The 22,948-nt window shown below is 48.0% G+C and overlaps 1 long non-coding RNA gene across 34 annotated transcripts in view; it reads left to right on the top strand.

The window, feature by feature from the left end:
• The window catches only part of LOC101750578, a 235,925-nt gene that overhangs the window by 95,600 nt on the left and 117,377 nt on the right, over positions 1–22,948 (top strand). For 32 of the 34 annotated variants that reach the window (XR_005840624.2, XR_003071091.3, XR_006931744.1 and 29 more), the window contains exons 3-4: positions 21,048–21,315; positions 21,796–21,958. This is a non-coding gene — a long non-coding RNA (uncharacterized LOC101750578). The remainder of the gene's footprint in view (positions 1–21,047; positions 21,316–21,795; positions 21,959–22,948) is intronic. The other 2 variants (XR_005840636.2, XR_005840634.2) reach the window with 1 other exon arrangement.

Raw genomic sequence — 22,948 nt, 5'->3', positions numbered from 1 at the left:
GTTTTAACAAGTCCCCTGCTCTGTTTTCACAGAGGGGGAAAAGAAGGCAGCTTTCCCCCTCCTCGTCATAAGGTACTGCAACACATGTCACTGGCAGGCTGGGGAGGGAGAACGGTGGGAAGATAATGACATTTCTCTCCCCCATCAGCACCTCCCTCCTTTTCTCTTTTCTCTTCCCTCTTTGTCTCATGTTTCTGAGTTAAGAGGATTTTTTAGGCACAGTAACGAGCTCTCGCTTTGAACTTGGAATATGTATGCTGCAAAGAAAGCCCCTGGACCGTCCTTACTTAATATGCCCAAATATGATTAGTGTCAGACTGTGAAATATCTCTTCCTTATCTCTGGGAGCCAGCAGACAGGAACATTTCTAGGGATCAGGGGCTTTTTATTTTTTTGGCAAAACACAGACTTTGAGAAGGAGATGGCTTGTGTGTACAGTCTCTATGCTGGCGTGATTCTCGTAAGCCTCCAGAGAATCTCCTCTTTTCCTCTCTCTCCTTCCTTCTCTCTCTCTCTCTCTCTGTCTCCTTCTTTGCTCTTTCACTCATTCATTCTTTGCTTCATCCCTCATCATTTGCCTTGATGTTAATTCATGATCAAGGGACATCACTTTCAAAACGGCAGATGACTTCAAGTTTTGTTCTCAACCACGTCGCTGCATGCCTACAGCTTCTGCCTTGCTTCCCATTCAAGTCAGACTTCAAGAAGTGCTTCAAAAGGATGCCCTGGTTGCAGGAATTATTTGGGCCATCTCACAGGCTGCATTGTTGCTGTTTCTGTTGGGTAATATTGCTTTGGCAGGAAAAAAATGCCCGCCCCAATTTATTTACATATTAAAGGTCTCGCATGTCAACAACTGGAAAGTGTGGATAAAGGATTTGCATCTCGTGTAATTTCATGGACCTGTTCAGTGGTTCTGTCGAGCAGACGGGGAGAGGAGGAAAGGAAATTAGTATTAAAATTTGTTTCCATCCTCACTTCTTAAATGGCTGCCAGAATCTCCCTCCCTCCCTCTGAAGAATCCCGATTGTATGGAATAATAGGAAAAAACTCATTACGAATGTATCACTTCAATGCCTTGGAATGCTTTTGTTTCCAGTTCTCTTTGATCTTCTGATAGACTAAAGATAAGGTCTGAGGTTGTTACTTCACATCTTCAGTCCAGATCTGGAGCTCGTGATCTGTGCAGAGAAACTGTGCTGGAATCAGACCCTGGATTTTGAGCTGATTTAAGTAAGCACATTTGAATTGGAGGCTTTGATTGTGATCTATTTCTGCTTGCAGCTTGGAAATGTTTAGGATTTAATGTATACTGAGTTTAATGCTCTTACATGCACCATTGGCCTCTAGTGGTAAGGATTAGAGCTCCTCAGCTCTAAGTCCTAAACCTTAATACTGCTCTGAAAGAAACTTCCATTTAAGTAGCAGCGCACAGCTCTGTGTTTAAGCTGCAGGAATGCTGATCCTGCTGCCACTGCGCAGTCCCAGCCCTGGCTGGGTTTTTTTTTTGCTGACCTAAGCTTTATGCAAGCATGAGACGTTTGAGTTGCACTGGAAACATCCCTGCTAACAGAACCATCTTCTCCGAGACAGTTCTGTGGATGTCTTTGGCCCAGCCAAAATGGGAGGAGAAGAGGCTGAGATACTTCTGAGAGGGGGCATGCAGAGACTTTAGTTCAAATATTGATCTGAACCCTGGAAATGAGAGCAATGCTGAGGGAGGAGTTCACTGAAATCACCTGGCTTGGAATACAGAAGCATCCAAGCAAGGGTTCGTGGTCCAGACATCAGGAAAGATCTGGTCCTACAGTAGAGTCTGCAGGTGGGCTCTTAGACCTGAGAGAACGTGACTTAGGAGAGAAATTCTCGTAATGTGGAGATGAGAAGATGGAGAGGAGGAGGTAGAACAGACGTAGTGAGTGCAGAAGTTATTGTGAAGAGGGTTAGGATGATTCTCAGTTGTCATCCTGGGGCTGTGTAATGGGCAGCCATACCTGTTATCAGATGGTCACTGCTCTGCTGGAGCAGAGCTCTGCAGAGGTTGGACTGGATGAGGTGTGGGATACCAGGGGGCATTTGCCAGTTACGTGGGGCACATCTGGCAAGGAGGGCTGGTCCTGCACTGTATCCCAGGGTTGAGACTGATAGCCTTATGGTGTCCTGTTCATCCTTATTCTTCTGCAGATATTCACCAATATTGCTTTAATTCTTTATTTTAGCGGTTACCTTAAACCATCCCAAACCCATCATAACAAATTGCCTCCGGCTGTGGGGAACATTACAGTATTTTTTTTCTTTTGGGATCATTTACCAGCCTGCTCTGCTCATAATGGGTCTCTTGTTTGACATATTCATTGATAACCAAAGTGCTATTTTCTTGGCTGGAAAATATTGACTTTGAGGTTAGGGTCTTCAAATGTGTTCAGCATTTGCCAGCCCTTCTGTTGAAGCCTGTGGCAATAATCCTATTGATCGCAGTGGGAGTGGAATTCATGGGAAGAGAAAATAAAGGGAAGGCTTGGAAATCCTGCTCTGAGCGTTTTATGACTCAGATGTCAGAGGAAATGTGATGTAATGCAGTGTCAAAGGCGCCCTGAAACCTTTCATGAACAATTTTTTAAATACAAATTGACCTTTTAAATAGATTAACGTTTATTGAAGCAAAAGATCTATTATTGTGAAGATATGGGGGGTTGAATCGCTCCTCGCAAGGTGCTGGAACAAACCCCAGAATGTTGAATTTACTTGCTGGGGGGCAAAACTTCACCCAAGTGGATGTACTTTGGAATATGGAATGGGGTTCTTAGCTTTGCTACCATCTCCCCTGGAGTGTGGTGGCCCAGCGCTCACCTCTTTGTATTGGAACACTTGCATCAGGAAGACGTGTTTATGGAGGGGACATCACCAAGGCAAATGTCCATTCGTCTTACTGCGAGATCGCACTTTAACTGTGGAGCTGAAAGATGTTCTTCTTGTGGGGAAAAAAGGAGATTTTCCTGCTCTCTGCACAAAGAAGAGTCCATGAAAACCTTCTGTAGTTCTTCATCCCTCTGGGTTCGTGGGCCTCCTTCAGTGCTTCCTCCACAACCTCTGCAAGATGGCTAGCTGGGTGGAATAATGAAAGCTGAAAGATCCCTGCTGTTCTTTGAGTCAGCACGAATACAGAAAGTTTAATTCTCGTCCAAAATTTGCTCTGTATTTTTTTTTTTTTGAACTCTATAGTAAAATTTTCTGTGGAAGTCTTCAAAGATTTTATTTTTCCCTGCTTGATCTGTGAAAGCAACAACAAAAAGAAGCTACTTAGAAATTCAAATGCTCGGATTTGTGGCTGCAATTAATGCTGGTATGCATACTTTGCTCTTCGTAGATTTTTGGCTTGCAAAACACCAACTGGAATAATATCCTCAGCATGGTTTCTATAATCTTCCATTTGTGTTTATAGGCAGAAATCTCTGCTGAATATATTGATGCTACTGCCTGTCGGTGTGCTTGGAGCAGAAAGGCAGTAGCTCTGCCCTGTGCTTTTAATTCTGCAGCGCAGCTCTCACCTCCAGCCTGAGTTTTGCTGGTGTTAGGGTTAGGTTGGCGCTGCTGTGTCTTAGGGGTTGTGATTCTGTGCTTGGCTGCACAGCAGCCTGAGGGCTGAAATCAGACTGTATAAGACAATGAGCTGTGCTGGGCCATGGATGGTTTTTTCTTTTTTCTTTTTATTCAAAGGGCTGCATGCTGGGACTGTTCGTGTTTTTCTTTGCTGCCTGGAACAGGAGGAATTAATATCAAACAGGGTCAGTGCTTCTGGTCCCCAGGCTGGGATGGAGAATCCTGTGGTTAATGGATCTTGTGTAGTGTTTCCAGCTCAGAGCTGCCTTTAGCAAATGGATGCTCCTGATTTGCTCTCTGCCTCCCCGTGGATTCACCCTTGCCTTTCTGCCACGTTGGAGCATGTTTCCTTTTACGCCCAACATCTGCAATCTGCAGAGGTTTGTTCTATCCATTCCTCCACCTGAGGGAATCCGAGCCCATCTCTTCCACAGCCAGGGCGAGCCCTGGTGCCACAGTTTTAGTGACTGCATTGGATCCAGGTTCTTCAGAAAGCTTGGGAAGTCTTATTTGCATTTTCTTAAATTTAGATTTGTGCTGAAGGAAGAGAGGTATGCATCCAGGAATGTAGGCAGGTGTCCTCGCAGTGATTTGCACCAAAAATGTGCACTGCTCTGCAAGTGCTAAATAGATGTTCGTATCTCCTGGTTAGAATTGCTATGGCAGTGCCAAGTCTAAAAACAAAGAAAAGCTTACTTGGGATCTTAGAAATGTTTCTCTCCCAAAGGCAGATGGGTGTGAGGTATGAATCCTTCATGGGAACCAAAGACAGAGTGGCAAAGTGGAAGGTGTCCATGCAGGCCGGTGGGAAGAGCCAAAATCCTATTGCTTACTAAAAATCAAATACAGAATTGGGAAAGTCTTTGCTTTGCTGGTGTATGGATCCCACGTAGGCAATGATTAGGATTTTTATATGCAGGAAATATTATGAGGGACCGTACTTGGGCTGTGTTCTGACAGCAGGAACAATTAAAAGCTGTGACACACGGCATGCTTTCCATCTCCAGCTGTCTCCCTGCACTAACTGCTCCCTTCGTACCCCGCTAAATTCACGCCTCAGCTTCAAGCACATTTGCCAGTGTGTCCAAGGAGACAAAAGAGCAAGCGGAACGGCGAGAATCATTGTTTGAGACTCAATCCAAAACTGCTTTCACAAAAGCCAAATGTCAGGATAAAGGCGACGGCTTGCAGGGAAGCCTCCTCCTTCCCCTAGAAGCAGGCGAGCAAACAAAGCAATAAGCACACAGCTCCTTGTACGTGTGAGTGCGGTTATAAAGCCTCATGCAGCACTGTATTTTTGCTGCAGCTTCAGGGCATCTGGTCTGTGCTGCACTAATTGATGCCCATTTGCCCCGGGCAGTGGTGATGTGAGGCTGCTGCTCAGTCCTCCTGCAGAGAATTGGTAGCTTTGCAGGGAGTTATTACCTGGGCTTACCCAGTTTCCAGTCAAAACGATGTGGTGTCAATGTGGGCTGTGTGTGATTCCTGTAGTGTTCTTCAGCTGTCGTGTAAATAACTTGTGTTGCTGGGTAATAGCTGTGGTGGGGTTTGCTCGGTGCTGGAGTCGTGCTTGGGGTGTCATCTTTGCTGGGGACTCCTCCTGGCTGTCATCTGATGGGAACGGCAAGGAATTTTAATCCTCTGCAGTCTGGGGACAGATTTATTTTGTTTGGTGTATTTCTGGGCTCTCCTGTTTCCACGACAAAGGTTTGGATGCAGTCAGTGCCGTGGCTTCACCACGTGTGGCCAAACAGCTCCAGTTGCTGCCGGTACTGGTGGAAACAAACAGCTTTGCCTTTTCCTCATCAACCTCCTCGGTTGGATGCAGGTTGGAGCTGCCTGGCTGACGGCAGCTGGACAAGGAAGGGAGCGAGTTGTCTGTGCTGGCTTTGCACTGACTGCTGATGTCACTGTGGCCACCTTGGTCAGTCCCCTTTGTCACCGTGGTTTAGTAAAGATCAAGCTAAGATTCCTGGGCTCAATAGAATTTACATTAGGACAGTGGATTTTGGTAAGTGAGTTTTAGATGCCAAGTGAATTGTGTTTTCTATAAAGCCAAGAAAATGAAACTAATTCTTTGAGAAATTATTAATTTTCCTAGCCTTTTCCAGCCCTCCCAGACACTGTGAGTTTCTGGGTTTGGGTAGATGCTTTGCTGCCAATACTTCCAACGTTTCTGCATTGGAAATCTCCTGTGCTGTGCTGGATTTCTGGGTACCTGGGTGCTGATGGGATGGACAGTGCACCTCATTGTGGCCCAATGGAGGTGGTCATGAGTAACCCTGCATGTCAGCTGAGGTGGCCGTGGGTTGGTGAAGGGTGGGTGGATAACAGCAGGAGCAGACAGGCATGGGGCCACTGCAGAGGCGGTATGCCAAAACCTGTTCGAAAGGCCACATGTATCACTTACTGTTTCTAATCTATCTTCTCTTTCTCTGCTTGTTAATTCAGAAATACCAAGCTGAAAGCCCCTTTATAACTGTAGGGCAGGTGGCTAGCTTAACTCTACCTCATTACTTTTAATGGATAAGATTTTTTTCACTTCTGTGGACAGGTGGCTAGTATGGGACTCTGCAGCCTCGCTTCAGGGCCAGGAACATGCTCTGGCCATGTGTCAAACCTGCAGCCCTTGTATGCCAAAAGACTCTAAAGTCAGTGTTGTGACACTTCCATAGATGAAGAAAGTGGGTTGTGTGTGACAGACAGTGTTGAGCATCATAACAGCTAGTAATGATCATGCTGCACCTAGCATGAGTTATCCTATTTATGCTATCTAGCTTGTTAAAAGCACGTTGAGTAAATACATGAAATGCAGGGGGTGGTTGGGGGCGGTTAGAGGAGGAAATTCTTCAGTTGGGTTCCGTTGTACGTTGTCCCAGCGAACGTGAATGCTGTGTACACCCTGAAGGAAGGACTTTGAGAACCCATATGATGTTCTCTTGCTTCTTGACCCCGTAGCAAGGTATGAGGATCTACTGGATGGGCCAGAGGATGGTTTACTGTTAGGTGGAATTGCACTTGAGAGGACTTCTTTTCTTTCTTACTATGAAAGCTGACTTGTACGAGTCCAGAGCAAGAGAGAACCGAAACATGGTGAGTGTGAACTTGAATTCAGCCTTTTACGATGCTCGAAAAATGCTGTTAGCTCCACTCCTTCATTGCCTTTGGCCTTCCTGGCTTTGACCACACTGGAAATTGCAATGCCAAATAGCAGCAGTAAAACTAAGCCCTCTTGTGATACTTCCAAGCAGAACAGGAACTTCCAGAACTCCCCCGAGGAGGGTTTAACTCCGGAGCTCTGCGGTGCCGTTCAGCCCAAATGGAGGAGTCTGGGGGAAGTTCAGAGCAACGCCCCAACCTTCTGAGCACTTCATCACTCTGAGCCGTGGTGGTTCGGCCATAACTGATGTTGGGCTGTGGCTGTTCCACACGTGGGCAGTGCTCAGCCCTCCCCTGTGCTCTCTTCTCTGAGTCCTGTTTCCTTCTAATTGCCTCCAAAGAAAAGTTACTTGCCGACATGATTTTCTCTTGGAAGGATATTACAGCTCCTAAACCAGGCCTGGGTCAGCAGTATCACATGGATAAGAGACTCTTTCCCCCTCATGTGATACCGTTTTAGTAAAAGATTAAGCTTTTAACCCTGAAATAAAAGCAGCTTTACCTCCACTCTGTCCCTCTCTCTTGTTATCGCTCCTGCTCTCCTTTTTCTTTCCTCAGGCCCCGTCATCTAGATACAACATCAATTCTGGCTGCTGGTCTAGTGAGCAATCCATCCTGAGACTTGATCCAGGGACTTAATTAAGTGTGAAATTGAAGGGAGAATCGGCACAAGAAATGGACGGGGTCCTGCGAGGCAGAAATTTTATAAGTCACTGGAAAGCAAAGTGCAGATGGATATTCTGCAAGATGCCAGGAAGTTATTGACTGTTATTGCTCAACACCACGATGAAGGAAGATAGCTAGGTACCTAGGCAGCATTGTCAGGCACGAGAAATTTTGCTATGGGACTCGTGCATTTAAGTGAATGCTGCTGATGGCATTGGATACAGCCACCTGCCTGCGGCCTCAGCTTTCTTGTTTCTCTTGTATATGAGGCTTCACGAGGCAAGAATGAATGCGGGGCTTGGTTTGACCTAGTGCTCTTAGCTGTATGGAGACAATCCTTTTGTGCTAGGAGGGGCTGGCTGCTCGCTGCTGGGATGTCACTTGTGCTGTTTTGTGCTATGGTTGGGTTGTGCCGAATCCCCAGGCTTTCAGCTCTGCTCTGTGTTGTTGTACAGCCTCCCTCGTGTCTTGGGATAAGGCAGTGTTTGTCCTAGCTCTGGGGCTGTGCACGGATGCTGGAGGTGCTGGAAGTAATGCTGCTGTGTGGTGCAGTGAGGTCTCCTGCCAAGGCTGCCTGGCCAGCATTGCTGTGGCAGAGAGCATCCATCCGTGGTGACTTCATTCTTCATTCACCTTGCTTTCTTCTTCCATCACCTTCTCCTGATGCCATGCAGTGGACTTAGAGTTTTGGAGAGGGCTCAGGTGTGCAGCCAAGCGTGCAGATGCTGGGATGTCTGAGTGCTGGGGCTGGCTGTTGGTGCTGAGCTGGCGAAGGTCCTTCCCAGGGGAACAGTCTTCCTCCTGTCCATGCCTATAGGGAGAAAGACACCTGTGGGTAATGGCTGCAGTCATGGCAGCTGGCAAGGCTGCAGAAGGCAGGGCTTTAACCTTGGCCTCTGCTCAAGACTAATATTTGAGCGAGGTCCTCAGCAGAGTGTGGAGCACAAAGTGACAATAGTACTGGATCAGCAAATCCTGGCTGGTTGTTGGGAGCACAATGGGCCTCTGTGTTCCCTGTGTATGGAGTCTGGAGGAGCCCAGAGCCCACGGGAAGCTGTCAGTTTTTCTCTGGGAGAGTTCCAGCCATGCTGCAGGGTGTTTGCTGCTGCACCCGCAGGGCTCTGCCTTACATCACATGCAGCGTGATGCTCCTGCACGCTGCCTCTGGCATTGCACTCGGGTGCTGAAGTGTTTTTCAGGTGAAAATCTCCCAGAACAGGCCATTCTGGAGATGCAGATGGAGTCTGTGAGAGCAGGTCAGAGCCCTGCAGCCATGCCTTGGGCATAATTTCCTTTGTGTTGATTGAAAACTGGCTGAAGAGCGATAAAAACGGTCTGTGAGATCGCTGTTGCTCTGGCATTTTACATCACTTGAGGATCTGGCCTCAGGCACTGATGATAATTGCCTGCTGGGATGACACAGCAGTAAATATTAAGCCTCAATTTAATGTTGTATTTATGCACAATAGAAGCTGACAAAGCTTCACTTCAATAAATTGCTTTTCTTATAAGCTCTCTGGAAACCTGGTGGTCTATCTACACTCCTCAGCAAAGATTTAGTAACAGATGCTATAGCCATGTCTAATGTTAGCAAGATTTCATTAGCTATATATAGCATGCTCCTCTCATTTTGGTGCACTGTGATGCTTGCTCAGAGAGAGCTGTTTGAAATTCCAAAGGAGAGTATTTTGTGATGCATTTATTTGTAGTTCCTACTCATTTTAGTCTGAAATAGTCGATGCGGTTTCTTCGCCCTTAGCATGAATTAGTGAGGTTCTGTTGTATTAATCTCCTCTGGGCTCCGTTCCAGTTCCCTTATTTGCACCAGCAAGGGTCTGACTCCAAATGTGGCTTGCACAGGACCATTTGCAGATTAAGATATTGTTCCGCATAAGTGTACCATAATCCAGCTTTAATTGTGTTTTTATAGTGACTGTAACAAAAGACTTAGTGGTAATGGGTAACTACAGACCTTTCACTTTGACCTGAATAGCAGGAAAAGCTTTGCAATGAATCCTGGAGGAAACATCATTAATGACATAAGAGTAGGGAAGGTGAGATGGGATGTAGCTTTGATTTAACCAATTGGATTGGTTACAAATGATTATTTTGTAAGCTGTGCGTGTTTGAGACAAGGAATAAATAATGCACCACAGGAAATTATTAATTTAACTGTAGACAGTAGGAATTCAGGCAAGATATTTAGGTTGGTTACATACCATGTGGTCAGTTTTCTTGATAGAAGAGCCCTCAGCTCATAAGATATTGGAGCCCTGCGAAGTCACCTTATGGCTGCTGTTATCAAATATCCCCATCAGTGAATACTCCTATCTGTGCAGGGTAGGCGTGTGCTGATGCTGTGCTGCTGGGCAGCCTCAACAGGAGGAGAAGTGGAACAAAAGAAGTGACCTGACATTTCAATGCAGGGTGATGAATTTATGGGTTCAGATGAGGTATTTTTGCTACAGATTGGAGGCTCGCTACCTGTCAGTACCTAAGCGAACAAACTGCCCATGAAAATCAATCAGGTGCCTTCAAGACGTGAATATAACCTGGAAGGTCTCGTGCGGGCTGTCACCAGCAGATAGAAGGAGGCGCTGATGGCACAGTATACTGTGGCTGTGCAATCTGGGAATCCCGTGTGCCGTTCCCCAGAATAAAAGTGCAAGTGGGGCAGGTGCAGGGATGGTGGGTGAGGTTAGAAGCAGGGCTGCTGTGTGTGCAGGGCAAGGAGTTGTGCTCTTTCATGCTGCAGGTTTTCTTGTGTTTTGACCCCAAGTTTGCGTCATTCCTGGGCTGGTTTGTAGGTACTGTAAATGTCCAACTCTACTTCTTCCCTGCTGTTTTGGGATGAGGGCTGTGCACAGCAAATTACATTTGTATTTGAGGCTGAAAGGGGAAATATTACGACATGATAACTGACAGAGAAGGGTGGACGCGTTTTAAACTTGCTAACTGTCTCCAGCAGACTTCTTGCAGCTTCCACTGAAGCATCTGGATGTGGTTATAACAGGGGTGACAGGACATGGCAGGCTGCTGATTTATCTGGTTGCCTCTTCTTGTGTTCAATGCGTTGGCTGATCAAAAGGTGTTGGAAATACAGAACAGAAGTAAGAAAAGGAGGTGGAAACTAGAAAAAGGCACCAAACACCCTTGCAAAATGATAGTCCTAGATGCGTATGCCAGATGAATGAGCTTGAGTTGGCAGGGCTGAGAGAGAAAGTTTCAAGCAAGGGTAGGAACCTGCAAAGCACTGAGCAGTGGTGGGCTTTGTGATTTTTCTTTTTAATATATTTTTTATTTTAGGAGGAAAACAATACATTCTTGGTTTGCCCCTGTGTGCAGCATGCCACAGATAAGCAAGTGACAATTTCTTTCAGTGTAGGAGCGTGAGGGAGCATTTATTGGCAGCTCCTTGCTTCTGAAACGTGCTGTTGTTGAGTACAGCAGCAAAGGTGAAATTGTGATGGCCAGGAGGGCTGGTCTTGCAGGAAGAGGAGGGCGATGGCCAAAGGAGCTCCTTGAGGAAGGAGAAAAATGATTTGGTTGGGTAACATGAAGGCAAGGGGGGCACTTTGGGCTGGGAGGAGGGCACAAGTTGACCTCAAAGCCATCAGATCAGCTTTAAACGTGCTGTCAAGAATCCACATAAAGTGTAGATGAGGATGAGGTGTTGTGCTGGCAACAGATGCCTGTCTACTGCCCGCTCAGGAGTGCTGCGGTCTGCCTTGCAGGGACAGCAGTAACAGCTGAGGCTTTTATAGCACAAGCAGAGCTGGAGAGGCCTGCAAGAGCTGGCCTGGCCTGGCCCAGAGGTTGCCATTACGTACAGTTCTTTGAACGTGGTGGTTTTGCTGCTGAATACGTGCGAGGAAGCACTGAGCTCCTGGTGTCTCTTCCACCTCAGTTTTCTTCATCTTTGTACCAGGCTAACAAATCCCTCTTAGTATTTTTGGAAGCGTGACAATATCACACCTCGTCCTCCGTTCCTCCAACTTGGACCTGTTCTGCATGAGCAAACAGTTGTGCTCCCACTGGGCCAAAGTAAATGTGGAAGGAAAGCAGAGAGAAAGTCTGATCTGCAAGATCCTCAAGAGTTGTATGTGCTCTCACTCGGCTCCCAGGCTGTCCTGCAGGCTCTCTGATCTGAGCTTCGGTGTCTGTGAGCTTACTGATGTTGCTTGGTGGTAAGGAAATACAGTGGAGTTCTGTGGGGCTTGTCTTGGGCTCAGGATGAGCTCATGGAATGAACTCTATGGTGCAAAGGCGATGCCTATGAAAAATGCCCTACAGGGCCAATTGTTCACTTCCTACAGCTCTTGGAAGTCACCAGATTAGCCTCAAATGAGTTTTGAGGCTTAAAGGCTCTTTTCAGCTTGCTTTGCGTGTGTGCGGCAGTGGCTGCAGTGAGGAACTGGGCTCTTGGGGTTTGTACACTGCTCTGCAGATACAGGTACATCACTGCTGGTCCTCTGCTTGGTGTGGGTCTGTTCTGCTGCAGTTAGGAGGGGAAAAGCCAGAGTGGTGATGGCAACCAGAGAATATTTAAAAGACTATGAAAGGGAGGATCCCACCTTCTGTGGGTAGCGTCTGCTTCTCCCTGAGGCACTGGAGAGTTCTCAGCACGTCATCCTGACTATTTCTTGTAAAAAATAAGTGGGTTTTGATCAAAAACATATAACATGTTCCAACATTAGGAATTTAATTGCCAATCCAAGAGAGGAGGTAAGTCCCACCAAGGTGTGAGAGTGATGACTCTAGCCAAGGCAGCAAAAGCCTCGCTGTTCAAAGAGCCAAGTTAAACAAGACACAATTAGGACTGACGTGCCCCCCACAGCTCCCAGAGGCTGCATTATGGATCCTGAGGGGGCCAGAATTGGATCTTGCTTGGTGTCTTGTTTGCCTTGGCTACGTAACACAGCAAACCCATGTGCCTCTTGCTTGGCGTCCCAGGCACAGCTCACACCTGCAGGAGGCTCGTGCACCAAGTCTTCCTTTTCCTTTCTCCTCCTCTTCTGTCCAAGTTGTTTAGTTCTGACGAAGTGCAATATAAAACTGATGGCATTAGTGCTGAGGAGGGAGGCTCTGTGGCTGTCATTCAGGGTGTGCCTGTGTTCTGAGTATCTTCCATGGTTGGCACTTTCCTTTGCTCTGGTTAGAAACCGAGAGGTGTGCAGATTGCTGGTGCATAAATGGCCAAAATGCTTCTTTCACACGCTTGATCTTGGTGAATGCTGGAGGTGGATCAGCAGGCTTCCCCCACACTGACTGCTCCTCTGATACTGAAATGCATTTCTAACCTGTTTGGTACTATATATCCCATTCTCCTCAGCTCAGGGGAATTGTTTAGTCTGTTATGGTCTTCCTGAGAAGTTATTGTCTAAACTCTATTACTCATGTGTTTAAAGTCTTGAACCTTTTTGTTTTAATAAGGACGAAGTGTGCTCCTGTAGGTGCCAGTTTTTCAAGGCTCGTTAAGGTGCACACATCATGTGCAGGCTTGTTGGGGGGTTTGGCTGTGAAGTCGTTATGGTTGGAAAAGACCAGTAAGATCACCCAGTCCAACCATTAACCCATCACCACTATACCACTAAACCACATCGCTCAGTACGACGTCTCCCCTCTTCTTGAAAACCTCCAGGGGTGGTGACTGCACCTGGGCAGCCTGTTCAAGTGCCTCACCAAGTCTAGCATCTCTTCTCTTTGAAACCCCTTCCTTCTGTATGAGCACCACCATGTACTGATATGCTTCTCCAGCCACTAGAAGAAGAGGATGGAGATGGAGGTTGGCAGGAAGAAGCCTCCTGGCTTGCTGGTCAGGTTGGGTTCAGGCTGGAAATGAGGTTAACACTCCATTTTTTTTGAGCTGGCATTGATGGAGGATGCAGCTAAGCTCTCACACGTGCACAACCTCCTGCAAAGCTACTGCTTGCCTTGCTTCTGTCCGCAGGCCATATGGCTGCAGCCTTGCTGCCTTCCATCCTCATAGAGGCAGTGATACGTGCTTGCAGAGCTCACTGCATCAAGCTGTTGAAGTAAGTTTAGTCTTGGGGAGAGCTCGGAGGGGCCAGGGAGCCTCTGGTCTCAGTGCTGAGCCTGCAGGCAGCAATCAGAGCCGCTGAGGCCATCCTCAGGTTAGGAGGTCTGTGCGTACGTCCTGTTGGCTCATTTGTTCTCCAGCTTCTTGTTAAGCTTTGGTACTGTGTTGGCAGTCTGCCTGGGGTCTCCTCAGGGGTGTTTTATCTTCTAGGGAGTGTGGGTCATGTGAGGAGCTGGGGTGTGGGGCATGGTGCTCGTGTGGGTGAGCTGAGGCACGGCAGTGGGGACCAGCAGCCAGCTCCTCATGTGGCCATTAAATTCACCCACCAATTAAAAAAGTAACAGCAAGAGGCATTTAGTGGCTCCCCCGCGAGGGTGAGTGGGGGGAGGAGGTAGGGGGGCACTTTCTCAGCTTTCACCATCATTTTCATGTGTGCTGCTGTCCCCAGGAGATGTGCCCTGGGTGCCTCTGTCTCAAAGGTGCAAACAGAGACTGCTGGGAGAGACATCGCCCCACATTACAGCCCCTTTGGAGGCAGCTGTGTGTTTCTCACACTTCCACACTGAGCGTGGTTTCCCATAGTCTTGAATGCTGAAGCTGCGAAGTGCTTTTTGGTATCACTTTTTGTGCCATTCCTGACTTGTCTGAGGCTGTACAGGGCTGTGGGATACAGTGAGGGCAGTGGGGTACGACGGGGGCATTGGTGCCCTGGGGAGGCTCAGCTCAGAGGTGATGGAGGCTCACTTGACTCCTGTGAGTGAATGCACTCATTGTGGTTTCACTGCCTTCAATCGAAAAAAGAAAAAGTTGTGAATCGTAATTAAAAGCACAATCGTCTGCATTTATGGTGACATTGTTTTGGGCTGTTTCTTTAGCTGTTAACAGGTTGTAAAACGCTTCTAAGGGTGTATTCTGGAGGGGGTGGGGGTCACTAGTTGGGCTGTTCAAGAAGAAAAAGAGCTTTATCAAAAAAGAAAAGGAAAGAAAAAGTAATTGAGATTTAGTGGCTGCAGTTGCAAAGCCTTGAACAGACTGGGGTGAGACTGGAGAAGGGGACAAAGTGGAGTTTGCATGCAGCAGCTCTGACCACTGATGGGGCTCACGGTGCCCTGGATTCTGCACCCACCCTGCACTGCTCTTTCTGCAGGGCCCTGCCAGCATACCGCAGTGTCTTCCTGCACTGCATGCACATGTCTGGGTCCTACTGAGGGTGCAGGACAGATGCCTGCTGCTTTCCTGCTCTTCCAGGCCTGGGCATGCTGCCGGAGCACAGGAGATGCTGCTCAGCCCTGGGACGGGACGCTGCTTGCGGTGCTGTTCCCAAGAGGCTGCTGTTCAGGGTTCCTTCCACCTCTGGCACCTGCAAAGCAGATGGCTGCAGTCTTTTAGGGTTATGAAAGTAGGGCTTGTAAACGCACACAGAGCAGAAGCGCTGCTTATGGGATGGCGTGGTTCTAATTTTCCCCCATATTGATTTTCCCATGTCGAGTCACTTCCTTACCTGCAGGGCAGGGAGGCTTGGCGTGTAGACCTTACGCAAAGAGTTCTTCCCAGTGCCCCGAGGTCTGCAAAGGCAGCAGGCTGCAGAGCTCAGTGGTTTTGTAAGCATCACTCCTCTGTTGTAACATCCACGTGGATAAAATACACTTTCTGGATTCCTTTCTCCAGGCAGAAGCCTTCTGTCAGCCTTGAGCTGTGCTTGCTGCATCTTGTTGGGTTGTGTGTGAGCAAATCAACGAGGACAAGCTTTATCTTTTTTACATATTCATATATAATGCAATTTTTTTCCCCGTTGTCTATTAGAAATCCCTCTTTCCTACCTACATTGGACTACGCAGTTCTGCTGCTTGTGTTTCTCCATTGGAAACATGACATTGCTTCATGCGAGTGGATATGAAACAAGCACCCGCTTTCATTGGAGCCTGCTTTATCTGTTGCAAAAATATTTTGATAGGCTTCCCCCCCCCTCCTGTTACAGTATCATTGGCCACAATGAACAAAACCCTGTTGTTGTGTGCAGGTTTCCTGTGGAATGACCTTGCTCAAGTCTGCAGCCTGAATGTGTTACAGCAAAGCAGCACAACGATACTATCTTATAGCAACCGAATGTTCGCTCAGGGTGAAATTTCATGGCAGGTGATATTTCCCCCACAACAATACCATCTGCAATTATTTCCCTACATCCAGTGTCACTGAAAGGTCTGTCCCAGGGAAAGGCTCTGAGTGCTCTGTTTTCACTTTCAACACTCAAACTTTCACTTGGAGGTGAAAGTTCGCCCGAACCACGGCTTGGTGAAATACCATAATATCCAATTCCACAGCAGGTTCAGAGAGTGTTTCATAACGTTTTTGAACCAGATGTCAAGCTGATCTAAGAAGGAAAATGTGGGCATCTTTAATGTGTCACCGTGCTTTATCTTAGAACAAATAAACCTTCTAATTTGGTGAGGGGAGGTCACGGCGAGGAAAGCAACCCAAGCCCTTGTTTTAGCGTGCCAATGATATCAGTCTGCCAGGGAAGTCAAAACAGCTGGAGCCCAACTCTGGGGCTGTTACTTAGGCAAACATCCACGTCATCCTGGGGTACTGTGCCTGACAGCCATTGGTGGGATTGCTCCAGGATAGGGCTTCTGTATTTTTGCAAAGGACCTCGCCAAGGATCAGCATTTCGAAATAAGGATGTGTGGCTTTTGCTTGTGATGTGGGTGATGGTCTGGGGAGTGCCAGCCAACGGTGGCAGCACCTGTGGAAGTGCCATTCCCAGCTCCGTAAGCACTGAGTTCAGGTCCATGGGCTTGGTGCTTGGCTGTTTGGGTGTGCTGGGGGCACAGCAGTCGCGCTCTCTGCTTTCATTTTCTGCTTTTCTTTTCTTCTTTTTCTTTTTGTCTCCAAAGGAAATCAAGGTGGTGTAGTTGTGTGTCTGCAAGCCTCCTGCTGTCTGTTCGCAGCTCTCTAAAATGGCCTTTAAACTGCAGGCTGATTGCAGTGAGATCTGACAGAGGGAGGGAGGTCCCAGAGCTGCTTGGCTTGTGGCTCTTTGACCGAAGCAGGTGATGGGGCAACAGGAAGAGGTGACTGCAGGAAAGAGATGTGTGTTCAGACTTCAGTAGGCATCCGAGAATATACGGGGGCAAACAGGTCTGTAGGAGGCTAGGAGTGGGTCTGAAGCAGCTGGTCAGGCACGCCTGGCAGCAAGATGCTCAGCAATGTGTGTTAGGGCATCTCTGCTCAGGAGCAGGACCTGGTGTCTCTGCTCTCACTGCTGGGTGCTGGGCTTCTCTGAGGTGCAGCCATGCATGCTGCCGTCCTGTTTTTCTCCATCCCTCCAACACATGTTCTTTAGAACTGAGGGCATCCTCGCTGCTGCTTGTCCTGTCTGTCACTAGACTTCCCCCTGCTTCTACCCCCCCCAATGCCATGGGCATATTCTCTAGCCCTACGTAGGCATCTGGATAGACTGGATTGATGGCTGAGACCAATGAGATGAGGTTCGGTGGGACCGAGTGCTGTGTCCTGCACTTTGATCATAACAACCCCATGCACTGCTGCTCACAGAGGAAAAGGATCTGGGGATGCTGGTAGATGCTCAGCTGAATATGAGCCAGCAGTGTGGCCAAGGAGGCCAACGGCATCCTGGCTTGTATTAGCAACGGTGCAGTCAGCAGAGCAGGAGGTGACTGTCCCCGTGTACCAGCCCTGGTGAGGCTGTACCTTGAGTGCTGTGTTCAGTGTTGGGCCCCTCACTATAGAAATGACTTGGAGGCCCTGGAGCATGTCCAGAGAAGGGCAACAGAGCTATGAGGGCTCTGGGGCACAAGTCTGATCGGCAGCAGCTGAGGGAACTGGGATGGGTCAGTCTGGAGAGAAGGAGGCTCATGGAGATGTTAGTGCTCTCTACAGCTCCCTGACAGGAGGTTGTGGTGAGGTGGGGGTCGGCCTCTGCTCCCAGGTAACAGTGATAGGATGAGGGCTGATGGCCTTAAGTTGCAACATGGAAGGTTCAGGTTGGTTATTAGCAATTTTTTTTTTTTTACTCCAGAAGAGTGGTGATTCACTGGCACGGGCTGCACAGGGAGGTGGTGGAGTCACCGTCCCTGGAGGTGTTCAAGAAGCATGGCGATGTGGCACTTTGGGACATGTTTTATTGGGCATGGTGGTGGTGAGATGATGGTTGGACTAGTGGATCTGGGAGATCTCCTCTAACCTTAATGGTTTGGTGATTCTATGATCCTATGCTCTGGCTAATTAACCCCCAATTTCTCCCCTTCCCCACCCCCAGAGTATAGTTGTTTCATCTGTGATTAAGATAAAACTGCCAGCAATAAGGCAAATACTTAATGCTTCGGGTTTGGGGTTGTGGTGGTCAGCTTCGATCGAAGCCCTGTGGAGGTGATGGGGGCTTTTCACTCCTGAATGTCAGTTTAAAGCCATTTCTCCTAATCCGATTAGCGGCTAATTCAGTGCCAGTCTGCATTAACGTGGCCTGGTTTGGAGGGGCCGGCGCTTACCCTTCAAGCTTGGGGTCCTTGTCCTCTGGAGGGGGCTGGCTGCAGGGAGCCAGGAGCAGCTTTGTGCCCGTGTGTGTGGGATTAGAAATGGCAATAATAAGGCTCAGAGTGCTTGGGGGTGGCGGTGGGGGCTTTGAGCTCTCAGCTCCTCTTTGACAGCAGAAGGCAAGCTCAGGGGATGCTTTGCTTTGGCTGGGGGTGGGTTGTGGCTGAGCGAATGCCTTTTGGTCGTTCCCCTTTGGAGACAGTTTATGTGAATAATTTTGCCCTCTCTTTAACCCCTGTTTGAGACCTGGCCTTCTTTTTGAAATGGCCTTGCTTGGTTTTCCAGGCTGTTTGCTTGTAGGGAGGATGCTGGGCTGCCCTGGCTGGGGTAGAGGCTTCAGCACTGACCTTCTCTTTTCTTCCCTTCTTTTTAAATAGGGCATTGGGGGAAGACTGCAGGGTGCTACAGGCGGAGTTTGAATCTTGCTGAGAAAGATAACTGTTCACATCTGGCAGTAAAGGCATGCAAACCCCAGGGAGAGCAGGGCACCACGCGTGCTTTACCCCTCTGAAATGAAGGTTAGGTTTGCTAGAAATGCTGTGTTGGTTCCACTTTGTGCTGTTTCCTCTGATCACTTCCATTGGGTCCGGTGTTAGCTGTCACAGGCATCTGTTTTCCCCCTGGGGATGGAATCCATGGCTCTGCCCCTCACCTGGCGCTCCAGGAGCCGTCTGCAAATGTTTTCTAAACTACCTGGCGTGGGGACAGATCTCCATCACAGTTTGTCCCCCCATACACCATGCAGAGATATTGTTTTGGGGCTGAGTGAAGTATCCCTGCCCAGCTGGTTGGATGAGTGTAGACTGTAAGAATTGTTATAACAGAAAGATTTACTGTTGAAAGTTATGATTTATGGGTCATATTGATTCCTCCGTATATTGCTGGAACCCTGGAGCTTCTTAGAAGCCAGTGGTGTAATAAAGAAGATTAGGCTCACTACCTTACATATGATAGGCAGTATGTTGTGTCTTTTTGAGCCTTCAGATGTATTTGTAACAACAGAATTTAGGGAAAAGAATATTAAGAGGTCTTAAGTCATTTAAACAAACCAAAGAAAGATCTTTGCTACCTTACCAGTTTTCCATTTCTCTTAACAGTGTAACAAACGTTGACTGGTTTGAGATGAAGTGGAAAGGATCGGGCCAGGAAGCTCAGTACAGTTAATTTGATGACCTTTAGATGTCAGTATAATCAAAGAATAACAGAAAGTGTGGGGCAGACTTGGAAATCTTCCTGCGTGGTGGAATTTGGGTAGAACCCCTAACACAGAGGTGTTGGACTGTGGTTCCTGGGAAGCTTGCGCTCCTGATTTATGTGTTTGTATGTGATGCCTACAGGAAGGTTGGACGTGTCTTGTGCCACCCAGCTGCAAACCTTGTGCAGGTTTCTCCATGACAGACTGCTGCTGGGGTGTTTGGAGCTCTGCTGTTCCATGGAGCAGCTTCTGCTCTGTCATATGGGAGGGAGGGAAACGACTCCATTGCCATTTTGTTCTCTGCCAAATACTTGTAATAACATGGATCTATCAAAATGAATGTTTGCAGTAAGAATCACAGTAAATGCTTGCAGAGAAATGAATGGTCTCATTCTCCTCCGTTGCCGATGCTTTTTAAAGCCCTTGGATGCTGAACGATATTCGGTTCTTTGGGGATTATTTGCTTTGGTGACCTGCTGCACTGCTGCTGACATGATGAGCGTGCTGCTCTGCTGTTGTAGGCGTGCACTGAAGTGTTGAACTGCGTGTGCAAAATGTGCACGCAAATATCCATATCCTTGCTTAGTGGTGCTGTGGTCTGTGTGCACTCCAAGTGCATGGTGCTGTTCTTGAGTCCTGGCGGCTGTACATATGGGTTAGTTGTGAGAGGACATCTGCACGTGAAACTTCTATTTTCACTTTAGTTCATGTCTTGAAAACAAACATATAAAAAACAACAACAAAACAGGCAGCGAAATGGAGACCGCTTCAGCAATCTCCCATACCTGCTTCCGTGTCTGTCCTGTTGTTTTGAAACACCTCGATTGCAGTTTTCTGTGTCTGTATTTCAAGGGGCTGGCAGGACCCGTTAATGCAAATTTGGCCCCTAAGTAAAGTTCTATTACACACACACACACACACACACACACACACACACACTCCACCCCCCCAACTTCTACAAAACCAAAAACCTACAGAATGTTTCCATTAAAAGCAAATCCAGATGGAAACAGCTTTTAAATCTCTCAAATATATGTTCCTTTTCTTTATTTGCCTGTCAGAGTTTGTATGTGCATGAAGGCCAGACAATGAATTGACTTGAAACATATTATTACCTAAAACGATATTGACATCAGCAATGCAAAAGCACCAGTGAAATAAGGTGACCAGAGCTGGAAAACTTAGCTCTGGGCTTCGGTCCAGATTTTGAAAACCTTCTGCCTCCATTTTGGGCCAGGAGTTGGGGATACAGGGCTCACATGTGAGCTTGGGTTGGGCCATAAGCAGTGATGAGATTTCCCTGTTTAATAGGCTCACGGGTGCATCTGGTCTGCCAAGATAGGGCCAGAAGCCCTATCCATGTCCAGACAGGCAAGAAGTGGGCTGTGTGAGTGGTGTTGGCTGCCCCAAACCGGTTCCAGCTACCTTTCCTATAGGCATCATCCCTTTTTCCCATCATCAGGCTAGATGGGGGCTGGCTGTGCGGAATGGAATCGGTGGGGAAGGTAGAGCTGCTCAGCCCTGAAGGGAAGGACTCCTGAAATACACACAATGCTGTGGGTAGGGGGATGGCTGCTGTGGGCAGGTGGAAGGCTGGGCAGCTGACCAGGGTCAAGGAAGTGGCTGCTGGTGGTGTAAAAATAGTGGCAGAGATAATAAGCTCAGCCCAAGGAAGTTAGTACAGCAAGGCAGCAGGGTCTCTTGGTCGTGGCATTGCCATCTTCAAAGGTTCTAAGGCCCTGCTTGGGCTTGGACTGGGTACCGCCGGGGGTCTCATTGTGCTTATGTTACTCTTTGCTTTGCTCATTGCAAAAACTGGCTTGTTTGTTACAGGTAGATGCGCAGTACCAAACACATGGGACCTGAGTTCTGGCCTGGGTTCGCAGCAGTGGGAACCATGATGTCATTACGAGTTGGAAACCTTGTGCAGTGCTCGGCATGGAACGGGTGGGGGGACTGATGGGTTAGTCAGCATGGAGCTGAGGCAGCGACAGATTTACTGCTCCTTACACTTCCATACGACTGAGGGAGAGGAAGCCTTGCCCAGCATGAAGGTATCCATCGGGGGTTACAAGGTCAGCATTCAAGATGTTGGGTTACGGTGAGTGCACATTCCTTTTGTCCCAGTTCCCTCAGCAGAGCAGTGGGGATAACAGCTCTTACCTGTCTCCAGGGGTTGTTGATGGTGTTGATATATGAAAGGTTACAGGCTGCCCAGAAATTCAGAGTGAGAACCACCTAATCCATATAGATCCATGTCCTCGTGAGTTCCCTCCCCCCCTTTTCCTTCTTTTTTGAGGCTTTCTGAAATGTCTGATTTATTCTCCCTTGAACACAGTGAGCACTGTCTGCCAGGCAGTGCGGATGTTCTTGTTTATAACTATAATATCCCTTACTCGAATTCCTGAGAACGTATTTCAGAAACACATGTAATTTGCCAGGTGAGGGTCTATAAAGATGGGATGGGTGAAAGGATACAGATGGAAGAGCAGCACTTCCACTTCCCCGAAGAGTCTTTGAGGAAACCTAAGTGCAAAAAAAAAAAGTTTCTTCGTCCCATTATTTCTTCTTTAATTTCAAGTTCCAGGCCAAAAGCGAAATGATGAGTGACATGGCCCACTGTCATCGGAATATATCATCGTGATCTTGTGCTATTTCTGATTGGTGCAGAAGCAGGAAATTCCAGCAGTCTCCCAAGCAAGCTCTCTCCTCTGGGATTCTGTCTGTGCTGGCATCCCTGTCAGGTTTGGATCAGTTTTCATTTAAAAAATGATTACACTCCTACTTGTTTCTCTACCAAAGAGGCTTCCTACTGTAGATCAGCACACAGCTGTCCCACCGACCGGCCCTGCTGGGATCTCACAGCTGTGAGGGGTGATGAAGTCATCTGGCCCGGGGCTGGGGGATGCAGGCAGCACTGTGGCCGCCTCTGGGCTGCTGTATGGTGTGGGTGCATCTGCTCTGTCTGTTTTTTAAGCAGTTGTGGACCATTTTTTGCATCTCTGCTGGTCAGTGCTGTGGGGCAGGAGGTGCTGCTTACAGCAGTGGCTGCAGGAGATGGGAGTGATGGGGGGAGCTGAACAGACAGCTTTGGGCATAAAGTCCTCCTGCCCCTCTGTCCCTGTTTGTGATGGTGCTGTTTGGCTGTGTGGCAAAAGCAGTAAGGGGAAAAAAGGTAAATCTATCTGAGCAGCAGGATGCTCCTTTTTTGTACAGCCACAGTTGGGAGTATTCGCAGTGTTTTTGTTTTGTATTTCTGGGTGCCTGTTAAAGGCTAGGCTGATACTATAGCCCTTCTGTTGGGGTATCTCAGCACCTATCTTCGTGTATGGGGTGCATCTTGGAAGCTCTGTGCCGTGTTTGATCTGGGTGCAGCAGGTTGCTGGGCTCAGAGCTGCTGGGCTGTGTGGCACAGGCAGACCTTGATCCTGCAGCAAGGTCCTCTGAGCTATGTGAGCAAGGTCATTTGTAGTGCTCAGGTGAATACAGGCCGAGGATGCCCCGTAGTAATTGCACTCCATGCACTGGCATCCTCCTTTTGGAGACTGTGTGTTAGTACTCTACAGAAAGGTTTTCAAATGTTAACACATACTGCATGAGCATAGCACTGAGATTGGTGCATGTTTTCTGTTCACAATCCTTGACAGCATCCCTTTAAAATATGAGCATACTTTTGGTAGTTCTTTTTCCAATGGCCTCTGCAGAGGCAGCAAAAAATTTGGAGGAAACCAGTA

Source organism: Gallus gallus, chromosome 18, assembly GCF_016699485.2.
Source record: "Gallus gallus isolate bGalGal1 chromosome 18, bGalGal1.mat.broiler.GRCg7b, whole genome shotgun sequence".
Classification (NCBI taxonomy): Eukaryota; Metazoa; Chordata; class Aves; order Galliformes; family Phasianidae; genus Gallus; species Gallus gallus.
This window is presented reverse-complemented; position numbering and strand designations above follow the sequence as displayed.